This window comes from Saccopteryx leptura, chromosome 1 (assembly GCF_036850995.1).
Source record: "Saccopteryx leptura isolate mSacLep1 chromosome 1, mSacLep1_pri_phased_curated, whole genome shotgun sequence".
Classification (NCBI taxonomy): domain Eukaryota; kingdom Metazoa; phylum Chordata; class Mammalia; order Chiroptera; family Emballonuridae; genus Saccopteryx; species Saccopteryx leptura.
Window position 1 is genome coordinate 94,354,048 of NC_089503.1, and position 13,324 is coordinate 94,367,371.

A 13,324-nucleotide genomic window follows, 5' to 3' on the forward strand; every position below is an offset into this window, starting at 1 on the left:
GGGAGGAGCAGGAAGCATCAACTCCCATATATGCCTTGACTAGGCAAGCCCAGGGTTTCGAACTGGCGACCTCAGCATTTCCAGGTCGACACTTTATCCACTGCGCCACCACAGGTCAGGCCTCCCTGATGGTTTTAACAGCTGGAAGTTATGGGGACTTCTCTTCCTGGCACTGGGTGGCCTGGTATGGAGCTGGGTCCCCTCTCTTTCCAGGGAGACCTCTACAGCTGAGATATTATTCTCAGTTTTTATGTGTCACATGTGGGTGTTGACGAGTTCATTCTGGGTCTCTGTCCCTCCATGTGGCTTCTTCTTTATGGTCTTAGTTGTAGGACTTCCATTTAGCTAGATTGTAGGCAGTTCTGAACAATGGTTGCTCTGTAATTTAGTTGTAGTTTTGATGTGGTGGTGGGAGGATAGGAGTGCTGCATTTAATCATTTTATAGATGAGGCACATATAAAATGTTCAGAGAGGTTGTGCCAGCCCCAGGTCTCACAGCTGGTTGAAGTAAAACGGTATTCAAGCCTGAGTTTCCTCATTGTCCGGTACTCTTTCCACTTTGCTTTACTCTACTTAAGAGCACACTGACCAATGCAATTTCACCTTGAAGACCATGGTTTCCAGTACAGTCAAGAGTTACTGTGGCACTTCTCTATCTGTGTTATCTTCTAAGGACTCCACATTTTGACCTTTATGTTCATTTGCCTAGGAAAATGTCATTACTTATATACGTAAATTTCAATTGATTTAAGTACAGATTGAACTGGAACTAGAAAATTGATTATTCTTGGTAACACCTTAGGGATCATCTAGGTAAACTTCTCAATAGTCTCACTACAAGTAGAGTGATTCTTCTCTTTCCCTCTTGGGGCAGTGTTACCTGAGGCAGGCATGATCAGGTGTTTTTTTTTTTCCTTTTGGTAAAAAGACCAATAAGCTCAAGCCATTTCTATGAAAGGAAAAGACCAGAAATGCACCGAATGAGAACAAAGGCTTTGTCTCCATGCTTTCTTAAATGGCTTTAGGAAACATGAGCAGAGATCTTGAGGTGGGGACATCTTGTAGATAGCCTACCTTCAAGAGCTGGTTTAGGTTTTTTCTAGAGGATGACCTGGGTCCTTTTTCTTCTATGATGATATGGAGTTAGGTACTTGTTTGGTGGTTTTGTAGTAGGAATTGGTTGTTGAACTCTCCCATCCATTTCTCTTTCCTTTGAAATTTCTTCTAAAGAATCTATACACACAAAAGAGAGGACCAACCACATGGGAAACACATTACCAGCATCAGTAGTAGTGACAGAACTTGGCAAAGACATAGTCACCAGCCACTGTTCTACCCCTGACCCCCAGGCTGGCTTCTCTGGGAGAATTGGATTGGGCAGGACACATGCTTTAAACTTGAGTTAAAATATCATCTTCCACTTCCTTACCTCTGGATATCTGCCTATTCTCAGCCCCCGCCCCCACCCCCACCCCCAACCTAAAAAAAGGATCTTGTGAATAAAGGATAAACTAATCCAAAGCACACCTATTAATGCCAGGAGAGGAGAAGCTAGACATTAACAAGGGACATACCACATTTGTTGCCAATGTGTAGCCCAAAGTGGGTGTGGCTCAAGGATGGGTCAACAGTCTGAGTTGGACTGCCCAGTGGGAGAGGATAGGAGGTGGGTGGGCATTTTCCCAGGTGGCAAATTGATGAGTGCTAGGTAGTTCAAAGGTCAGTGAGCTGAGCCTACTGCTTGTGGTGCAGGAAGTAAAAATACATAAGTAGTGTCATTCTTGTTTATGGCACAGTAACATATCATATGGCAAAAGTGGCCTAATGAACATCTGGCTCACACCAATTAGAGAGACAACCCCTTCTCTTGAGGATAGCACTAAGAAGAAAGTGGAGAGAAGGCCAGAGTATGAGTTCAAAACCTTTTTTCTGTGGTATGGGCCAAGACCAAAATGCAAGGAAATCAATTGAGTGTATCCCTTCTTTTTTTTTTTTTTTTTTTTTTAAATTTTTATTTTATTTTATTTTTTTTATTTATTCATTTTAGAGAGGAGACAGAGAGAGAGAGAGAGGAGAGAGAGAGACAGGGGGGAGGAGCTGGAAGCATCAACTCCCATATGTGCCTTGACCAGGCAAACCCAGGGTTTCAAACCGGCGACCTCAGCATTTCCAGGTCGACGCTTTATCCACTACGCCACCACAGGTCAGGCGAGAGTATCCCTTCTTAACATTTATAGGATAAAGGCTTGTGGGTTCACAGATTAAGGAGAAAGCTCACATAAGTTAATGTGAAGCCTAAAGTAGAAAAGAAATTAATGTCATTTTATTGTTTTCTAATACAACAAGAACTAGTAAGCTAATAGCCATCGTTTTGCCTAGTGAATTTCCATATTTCTTAACAATACTATCAAGAAGACATATGTTACTGTGGGCAAGTTATTTCACCTCCCCAGAACTTGTTTTCCTCAGCTATAAAATGAAAGTTCTTGACTGGATGCTGTCCTTTCTGATGCTGAGATTTAATGACACTACAACTTGGAATTATTGATGGCTGCATAAGCCACGGTGAGTTAAGGAGGATTCACTGCATTTTGTATTCTAGTTCTCTGGGGAAGTATGCACATGACCTACTTTTGTGTGTAAAGGGTCAGAGGGAGACGTAGGAGACTCCTGAGGAGAGGAGTGGGATAAGGCAGCATTGGGAAGAGATGACAGGCATTTCTGCTTCAAGTTCAAACATTTAGAAGAACATTTCAGCAATTATCCAGAGGTTAATGGATCAGTCATTTGATAAATGTAGATTTCAAGCAAACCAATGATATCAAGAATTCCAAGTTGGGGACAAAAGAAGCCTTTCACATTTCTCCCCATTCCAAAAAGAGATAATCTAAAGGACACGGTAGCAGTATTGAGATTTGGCAACACTCTGTCTTCATATGTAAAAAAGCAGACTATATTTTATTATATATGTAAAGGTACTACTATATTTTTTTCTTTCAATAACCTTTTGTCTGTAATCTTTTTTCTTTTTTTTTTTTAAGTGAGCAGAGGGGAGATAGTGAGACAGGTTCCCACATGTGCCCTGACTGGGATCCACCCAGCAACCCCTGTCTGGGGCTGATGATTGAATCAACTGAGCTACTGGCTGCCGGAGGGGAAGAGGGAGAGAAGGGGGAGCCCCTGGGCGGTTGACTCAGTGGTAGAGCATTGGCCTGGCGTGTGGAAGTCCTGGGTTCGATGATTCCCGGTCAAGGCACACAGGAGAAGCGCCCATCTGCTTCTCCACCCCTCCCCCTCTCCTTCCTCTCTCTCTCTCTCTCTCCCTCCTGTAGCCAAGGCTCCACTGGAGCAAAGTTGGCCCGGGTGCTGAGGATGGCTCTGTGGCTTCTGCCTCAGGCACTAGAATGGCTCTGGTTGCAATGGAGCAACGCCCCAGCTAGGCAGAGCATCGCCCCCTAGTGGGCATGCTGGGTGGATCCCATTTGGGCGCATGTGATAGTCTGTCTCTCTGCCTCTCTGCTTCTCCTTCAGAAAAAAAAAAAGGAGAGAAGGGGAGAAGAAGGGGGAGAGAGGCAGACGGTCGCTTGTCTTTTGTGCCATGACTGAGAATTGAACCTGGGACGTCCACACGCAGGACAGATGCTCTACCCACTGATCCAACTGGCCAGGGCTTCTGTAACCTTTTAATAAGAGTATTTCCAAGCAGGGAAAGGAAAAAAGTTATTACCTTTTAGAAGGGTGTGTTTTTCCAGATATTTTAAATGGAAGTACATCAAAAATTATTTTTAATTGATGACCAGGTATAATCTACAATAGCATATAAAACGTTTTTAAATTCTGGCTTTTAAAACCCTAAAGACTCTTAAAAATAGGATTTAAAAGCTTCTTCTTGGCACAATTGAATTTATAACAACAGTTTGCTAAGTAATTATGCTTTTATGGGTATTACAAAGATAAGCATGGCAAAGTTTACATTAATGAAGTCTGAATTCATGAGCTTTTTTTCTATTCACTATTATCCATTATTTTCTACTTCATTTCATGCCAGATTATGAGTGAAGTTTAAACTCTTCTAACCAAACTTGGACTCTATCACTGAAATTTTCAAATTTTCACATGAGAAACACTACATTATGGTAGGGAGCTTTAATTTGTCTCTATATAATTTCTAATTTGTATTGCTATTTCAGTGTGAGGATAATGACATAAAGTAGAAATTGTCCTTTAATAGACAGATGAAGGTAATTACAGTGATTTTAAAAGATGTTGGGAAATATTGCAATATATCAACTTAGTGCACATTACAGACACTACTAAAACTGAAGCAGTAAATCCTGCATGCAATATATTTTAAAGCACAAAGTACAAATATCTTTAAATTGGTCATTTTAATGAAACCCTCTCCATCTTTATTGACCTAAAGTTATGACTTTTGTTCACAAATCAATATCGTCTAAAAGTTAGAACCCAATGACATATTTTTCTTTATACTTTCTATCTCTCCCTCATTTTCTCTTTCTTTCTTTCTTTCTTTCTTTCTTTCTTTCTTTCTTTCTTTCTTTCTTTCTTTCTTTCTTTTTCTTTCTTTCTTTCTTTCTCTTTTTCCCTTCCTCCTTTCTTTCCAGAGACCTTTAAGAGCTTGTCTCTCTCCATGGGTATTTATACCTGAGACATTATATGCCCAAACCCTTTGCCTTGATAGGGTAGAGGCACTAAGAAATGTCCACATATCTTCTCATTTTCAAAACATCTTGGTCCATAAACCTTCTAATGCTGCTCCACTTCCTGGAGATAAAGGGCACTGGATAATGCCATGGATAAAAGAGACATCATATCAGAGCCGGGGTCATCCTGTCTACTTAGATGGCTACTTTTTTAAAATTGAATTTATTGGGGTGACACTGGTTAACAAAATTATACAGGTTTCTGATGCACCATTCTACAGCACATCTTCTTAACACCATATTGTGACTTGAGGGTAGGGGAGCATTGAACACACAATACGGAGATGTTAATTCTTTTTTTTTTTTTCCTAGCTACTTTTTAACTTGCAAAATTTCTTCTGGCTGGGTCTATCTGGAAAGTTTTCATTTTCAGTTCCTGACTCGACATTGGTTTCATCTGGAGAGGCCGGCCTGGTTAGCCTTTGCTCTCTTTCTACTTCCTTCTCCGAAGGATTGCTACTTTTCAGCAATTCTTGCAAATGCTTTTTCTAAAAATGTTCTCAGCAAACCCAGAATCCTAATTATCCTTTCTGAAACAGATGGCCTACTGCCACCTGCTCCCCCTCTTTTCTTCTTTTCCAAAATAAATTTTCCTCTTGACCAAACTCCCTTGATTTTGCATTGGCATTTTATAGCATTGTACAAATTATGCAGCATATAAATCACACCTAATTACCATCCCTGCCAGCAGGGCTTGCTACCCAGAATGGAAATGGGAGAGCCCGAAAGAAACCAGAAAAGAATCAGCCCTTTGAAAGGAGAAGCAAGTTCTAGCAGTTTGCTGTCTTCTGTTAGAAAAACTGGTAACTCAAGACTATCAGTTCTTAACCACCCCTCCCCCAGCCTAGTGAGTAATTACAAAGCCTTATTTTGACTGGGTTGTTCAAGTAATACCCTGTGATTATACATGAAGATCTGGCAGGAAGAACTAACTCTTCAGCTCTTTGAAAAGATTCCTGGAACAGGAAAATGAATATGTCTGTGGAAGAGGCTTTGGGCAAGAAAGGCCACAGCAAAGGTCTTGCCAAGCCACCTATTTTCAGAGGAGGCTGATGGTGTAATTCCAGAGAATGTCTGATGACCTGGGTTTTTGTTATGGCTTCATTTGAAAAATTTCCAACTCTGCATTAGTTTGCTTTTATGCTTTAAGTGGTTTGAGCCACAGTTTTTCCTTTAGTTTGCAGAATGCTCAGATGTACAAAATCTTGAACATTGATCAAAGTCAGATATAATTAGGTATTAAGTCTTGCAGAGCAAATTTCAAATAATTTTTAATATAACCTGTACATCTCCAGTTCTAACAGTTAGGGGGCCGCAGTTAAGGATGGGTGGATACATTCGTGAAATTCTCAAAATTCCTGGTCTGCTCCAGTTCCTCTTCTTGTTCCCACGCTATGTAATTTTCTTGTTTTAAAGGGATTTGAGGATAGTTTAGAAATTAAATGCACTAATATGCCAATTAGTACTACCACATTGAGATGTACTGTATGTCTAGCCACATGCTGCCTCTTCTCCCTAAAATGTCTTTTTATTCACCTTTAGAAGTCTTTTTTAATTCACCATGCACCTCGCTGATTTCTTGTGCTCCTTTGACATGGTGCACTCGTGCTTGCTCATCAGCACGGGAAGTGTGTTCCTGGAGACCAGCAGCTGCGTCCTTTTGGTTTAGTTTTCCTTGTATCCTCAGTGCCCGTCACAATGCTGGGCACATAGCAGGCACCAACTCTATGTCAGCAAGTTGCGGGGAATAGCAAACCTGCTCTATAGCTGGCCACGATCTCTTCCATCGCTTCCTTGAAAGAAAGCATCGCCTGGAACAATGTTGAGCTGTGAGGAGTTATGCTTTTAGGCACAGGTTTGGCACCGGCTGTCTTTAGGATCACCGCGACCATCTGGGCTGGAAAATAATCTTTTTAAAGATGTCTCAAGGGTCTGACATAGAGATTGATGTTCATTTTCTCCTAAGTGGTAAAAGGATTGAGTATATTACCGTTACGCTTCTTCAAGCTAGTGCTTTTGGTTTCCTATTTGAAAGACTAAAAATGGTTGTTGAAATATTGATGAAGGACTGCGAAAAGAAGTCAAATTTTGTAAAAAGTAAAAGATAAAATAGTTAACATTAACTTGTCACTTAAGACCAATAAAACTGAGAGAAATTGATTTTTTCTATTCTGCAACATTTGATATGTAAAATATGTAACATATGTTATAAAACATATTAATAAAATAAACATCATGAACTCATCACTCAGCTTACAAACTAAAATATGAAACATACAGTTGACTCTTGAACAAGGAGGGATATTAGGTGTGTCCCAACAAGTTGAAAATCTGCGTTTGACTTTAAAAGCTTTTCAAAGCTGCAGATTCAACCATCCAAAGGTTGAAAACACTACTTCACATGGGGCTGGGAACCCATGGCTGGGAAACTATGGTTGGGAATTAAAAAATACTGTTTTTGATTCTTAGTGTTGAATCTGTGGATGCAAAACCTAGGGATGGAAGGCCTCACTGCATGTGTTGAGAAAAACCTGCCTACGTGTGGGGGTTGGAGCAGCTCAAACCCGTGTTGCTCACGAGTCAACGGCAGTTTTATCCATGTGTTCTTTCTTCAGTCCAAGCCCCTGTCTCTGCCTCTGAGGTAAGTGCCCTTGTGAGTTTTGAATTTATCCTTGCTATATTAAGTAATAAGGAGAGAGATATGCCATAATATGATTAATATTAATAGTATGGTTCATGTCATCTCTACATATCTTCACTTGAACTTATCTGATAAGCAGTTGTTTCTATGGCTTGTTAATCCACTCATTCATTTTATACCTGCCTGATATCCATGTGCCAGACATTGCACTCAGTCCTGGGGATAGAACTAGGAACAAGCTGCAGTTCCAGCCTTCACAGAACTAGGAACAAGCTGCAGTTCCAGCCTTCACAGAACTAGGAACAAGCTGCAGTTCCAGCCTTCACAGAGCTCATGATCTAGTGGAGGACACAGCACCTAGTGTGGTGGGCGCAGCAGAAGAATGCCGAGGCAGCTCCTGGGAGGGCAGCCTGCTGGGCCTGCAGGTCAGACAAGGTGAAGAACAGGGAGTTTAAGCTGATTCCCAGGGAATCATGGTGTGCAAAGGCCTGGGAACTTGTAAAACCTGGAGCATTTCAGGGGAATTGCATGGAGCTCAGTGGAAATGAACTGTAAAGGGCAGGACGGGAATGGGAGTGTTGAGTCTGGAAAGGAAAGCCGGACAAAGTCATAGAGAACCATGTACGACATTATTAACCAACATATGTTTTTTTTTTTTTTTTTTTTTTTCTGAAGCTGGAAACAGGGAGAGACAGTCAGACAGATTCCCGCATGCGCCCGGGTGACCGGGATCCACCCGGCACACCCACCAGGGGTGACGCTCTGCCTACCAGGGGGCAATGCTCTGCCCCTCCGGGGCGTCGCTCTGCCGCGACCAGAGCCACTCTAGCGCCTGGGGCAGAGGCCAAGGAGCCATCCCCAGTGCCCGGGCCATCTTTGCTCCAATGGAACCTTGGCTGCGGGAGGGGAAGAGAGAGACAGAGAGGAAGGAGGGGGGGGGGTGGAGAAGCAAATGGGCGCTTCTCCTTCTCCTATGTGCCCTGGCTAGGAATCGAACCCGGGTCCATCGCACGTCAGGCCGACGCTTTACCTCTGAGCCAACTGGCCAGGGCCCCAACATATGTTTTTAAAAGCATATCCTGTGTACAAAAAATTGGGCTTGGCAACAGGGACATGAAAAGTTAAAAGAACAAATCCTTGCATTTAAGGAACTTTAAATCTTGCGAGAGGGGACATATGTATGGGTTTGTGCACACACACAAAAAGCACAGTAACATCAACAATACAGAGATGGCTAGCTTCTAAATAACAGTTCATTTACCAAGGGCCGCACGAAAACTTGAAAAAATATTTGAGACTGAAATGTTAATAAGATGGTCTAAATGAAGTCCTCAGAGTGTTTAGGTGCTTTGTCGGCAAAGGCAAAAATAATGGTACACTGAATAAATTAGTGTAATGCTTCTGATGTCTAACTTCCCTAAGTAATAGTTATGGAATTGCTTTGTGTCAAACCTGTCCCAGACCCATCAGCTGTCTTGGATAATATTCTCTAAGACAGTATTGTCCAATAGAAATTTCTGTAGTGATGGAAATGTTCCAGGAAGCCTTTCAACAGGCAGTTTGCAGGCAAAGCCTAGAAAAACAAGCAGTAAATGGAAAGGGAGATGGGGACCAGCATTCGATGAGAAAGGTAGATGGAGGAGCTTGGTCTCTGCACACCTGCAGTGAGGCTTGTCCCTGGAAGTTAAGGAATCCCAAGTAGGTGGTGTTTGTGATTTCCCATCTCTTCTCTCACCACTCCCTGCACTGTCCCTAATGATATTACTTTTATTTCCTTGAACATTGTCACGCCCCTGTCCCTTTTGCTTATACTATTTACTGTGTTGTGCAGGTCTTTATGCCCACTTTGCTACTTATATCCTCATCCTTCAGAGCTCACCTCAAATGCAGCCTTCCCCAAATCACCAGTCACAACCCTGGCCTCCCCTGTGGTCCCAAGCAGTGTGGTTACCATTCTTCCAGCATTTACACACCTTCTTATTGTTAATTGTGAGGGGAGTTTTGCCCCACTAAGCTTTCAGCCCCCTTTAAGAACTTGCTTATTAATTGTACATTTTCTTCATTTCCCACCTCTGAGCAGAGATATGCACATGTAGGTTCTAAGAAAATGTTTGTTGACTCAGTGAGGGCACTCCACTTCTGTGATGGGAACAAGAGATTCCATTGACTCTGGTGCAGCTGCAGAGTCTGCTTACTCTGGTAAAGCAGGCAACCAGACACCCGCCAATGACAAACACCCAACATATCAGAGCAGAGTGTTGCTTGTCTTTACATATTCCTCCTCATCGTGAATTTCTAGCAGGTCTGGGGTCTGCTTTGTGAGCTGATTAACTATGGCGAGACTAAGTAGGCTTGGAGAAGAAGAACCACTTGAACACTTTCATCTCCCAAGGATTAGCTTAAGCCTTTCTTTATTGTTTCCAGTGAGAACAAGAAAAACAAAGAGAAAAATTCATTGCTCTCCATTCAGCCTTTACAAAGGGACCTACAAGAGCATGCAAACTCATTTGATACATACAAGCAGAGGCCTTAAGTACTCAAGGGCCTACATGAGAAGAGCAAACTGGCTGAGGCTTCTGTGAGGTGAATGGGTGTTTGTCCCCAGATTTGTGGCTGACCGGTTGTGGTCAGATGCACTGTGGTTTGAAGAGTATCCTCAGTTAGTTGTCCCTTGGGGGTACTGTCAATGATGCTTTGGGTAAGTCCAACAGATTCCCACCCAGGCTGGGCTAGTAATTAGCTAGGGTGCCTAATTAGCTAGGGTGCCTAGTGGTTCAATTAATAATAATAATCACCAATATTTACTCAGAATTTACTTGTGCCAGGTACTATTCTAAGCCCTTCACCTGTATGAACCCATTTAATTGTCATGGCAACCCTATATTATGAGACTGTTATAATCACCTCCATTTGGCATCTGAGGAACTGTGACTCAGAGAGGACAAGTAACAGCTAAGGCCTCACAGTTTGTGTCTGGATAGGCCATTGTGGGGATTCCAGCCGTCTGATTAGAGTCCGTATGTGTGAAAACAGTGCTGGTCTGACCCCTTGCCAGGGTCAGAGAAGTTTGGAAGAAACACACACACTCCCCACTTGTTCCTGTGGATGGTGTCATGGGCTTAATTGTGCCCCCTCAAACCCACATGTTGAAGTCCTAAACTGTAGTTTCTCAGAATGTGACTGCATTAGAAGATAGGGTCTTTGAAGAGGTGATTAGATTAAAATGAGGTCATTAGGGTGGATTCTAATCCAATATGATGGCATCCTTAGAAGAGGAGGAAAAAGACAGCCATATACAAGTCAACCAGAGAGGCCTCAGAAAGAACCAACCCTGCCAGCACCTTGGTCTTGGACTCTAGCCTTCAGAACTATGTAAAAATAAAATTCTGTTGTTTAAGCCACACAGTCTATGGTACTTTCTATGGCAGCCCTAGCAAACTAAGATAGATGGTCAGCGGTGGTTAGTGTTGTGCCCACCCTTGTTTGCCTAGATGGCATTCCTAAGGAGCCTGGCATCTGGTCTGCCTTGTCTGGGCAGACAGTCGGGGATTCCTGTGGTGACGTGCCCTGTGTTGGGTGTCCAGCTGCTGGTGAGCAGAGCCCTCTGCCCTTCTAGTCTGCAACCCACTGACCTCTGGCTGCTGTTGGATTTGTAGATCCTTGTTAAATCATCAGCAAGGGCGACATAGTAAAAGGCATGGAGCGCTCTGAGGGAGTTGTTTGCTGAAGGGCTTTGGACCTTTCTTTCATAAGATATGGCTCCCTGGAAACGAAAACTCTTGGACAGGTACCTACTGTGTGCAGGCTGGGAAATTCCCGCAGGTGCTCAACATTCACGCTAAGTTACTCCTCACCCTAACTTTCCAGCAGAGCGACCCAAGGAGAATCACACTCTCGGATCATCTTCACAGAGGCTGTGTCCTAAACACTGATGATCCTCCCCACCCCAGCTCATTAGAATATAGGGAAGATTAGAAAATCCAATTAAAACAAGATCCCAAATAGTGTTCTCGTAATGTGTCTGAGCTTGGTATCAGGTAGGTCTGGGAAGATGCCATCTAAATTTGATTCTGTTTGCATTCTTATGCAAATATCACCACTTTATTTCATGGACCAAAATATCTTTTTTAATAGGCTTCCAGCATGGAAAACTGTATACTGTGAAAATGGCCAATGAGAAAATGCGCACACACTTGGATGTGTGCATGCACATATTGTAAATGCGCAGAGTAAATTGTTTCACATAAATATCTATTTAAACCACCCAGTTTAAACCCGTTCCTACTTGAGACTCTGATTCTGGAACAGAATTATTTGTTTGGCCTTGTCACTTGAATGCTAGTTTTAGGGTGTTTCCATGAAGTAATTAGCTTATGTTAAAGGCAGACTCTTTTCTCAGGCAATCAAACAAAAAGCACTCAAAGTCTCTGATGTGCTGTACTAAGGAAGACATAAAAGGGGAGAGAGGTAAGGTTGGTTGCTGTCCTGATCCTCAATTGGCTGACAGGACTTACTGACTTGAAATAAGCTGCGGGATGCTAATCTGTGGGGTCCTAACTGCAGATAAAGTGGCAGTGCCCCAGAGGGAGCCAGCAGCGTGGACTGGCAGAGGACACTTCTCAGGAGGTCTGCTCTGCTCTCAGCAGCTCCCCCATTTCTGGGAACCATGACCTCCATCCATGGGGTTGCAAGGTGATTCCACAGGTGAACCCTGGAACCCACAGGCCAGCCCTAGCTGTCACAACAAGAATGGGTGCCTAAGCCTAAATGAGCCACTTGGCTTCTCTGCAGCTAGTCTGTGGGATCGACCTTGGGGCTGTGAACTTGGAGCCATCTTCTGTTGTGGCGTAGAGAAGCAGACAGCCAGTCTGTGGAGACATAGGAATGGAGCTGCTGGTGGGGCAGAAGCTGCCTGTGGCCCTTGTTGGTCCTGTACGTGTGAGAGACACCTTTTATCTTTCTGGTCATCTTGTTTCTACATATGCTTCTCCATTTGGTTTTTGTAATCAGCACCTCATTCATGAGATAAGTAAGTACGTTAGGACTAGACTGGTTGCGGTGGTCAATGGGGAACTCCATCAAATGCAAACCCAATATTTTAGGGCAAGAAAAAATTGTGCAGATTCTCCTGATGTGAGTAGATCCAGAGTCTAGAGAATTTTCTTATGGGGCTTGTGAAGAAGGATTAATCTTTTCTGTGACTGGTCTACAGGGAATATTAATCATTATTTCTGGCTTATTGTAGTCCTGGCCCTTGCCTGTGAAGTTTAGGTAGAAATATTACTTTTATAAGAACCCAAGACACCTTCTTCAGTTTATTCTAAAGAACCACAAACAAAAAATGGCATTTTTTTCTATTACAAGTGAAAAAACAGAAAATTGGAAATATACAGAAAAGTATAAGAAAAAGAAAAGACAACACCTGAAATTCAACCATATAAAGCCAACCGTTTTAGACATGTTCTTAATAAAAAACCTAGCTGCAGCTATCTGTCTAGATGACGCTATGTATCTAAGTATCTAGCTATATTTAACAAACTAGCCAGCCACCTACCTCTATCTAGCTATCTAGTTAGTCGACTCCATTTATATTTTATGTTTTCTTAAAAATGAGATCATATGGTACTTGCTGCCTGCTGATCTTACCTTTTCTTTCTGTGCAACATACCATTAACTTTTCATGTTATAAAAATATTCTACTAATGCCTGCATTGTGTTTCTTTACAAAGATACACCATTAGTTACACTTTACAAAGTTACACCATTGCTCCACTCCAAATTATAAGTAGTGGTTATTAACCATCATTATTGAAAAATCTTTGTTCATAGTGAGTTCAAAGAAAATAATATGCTTGAAATACTATGGTAGCCAGTGGTAAACTGCAGAAGCCAATGACATTTGACAAATTGCCTCCAGCGATGGTAATGCGATTTAACTGTCACTAGTATATGAAAGTG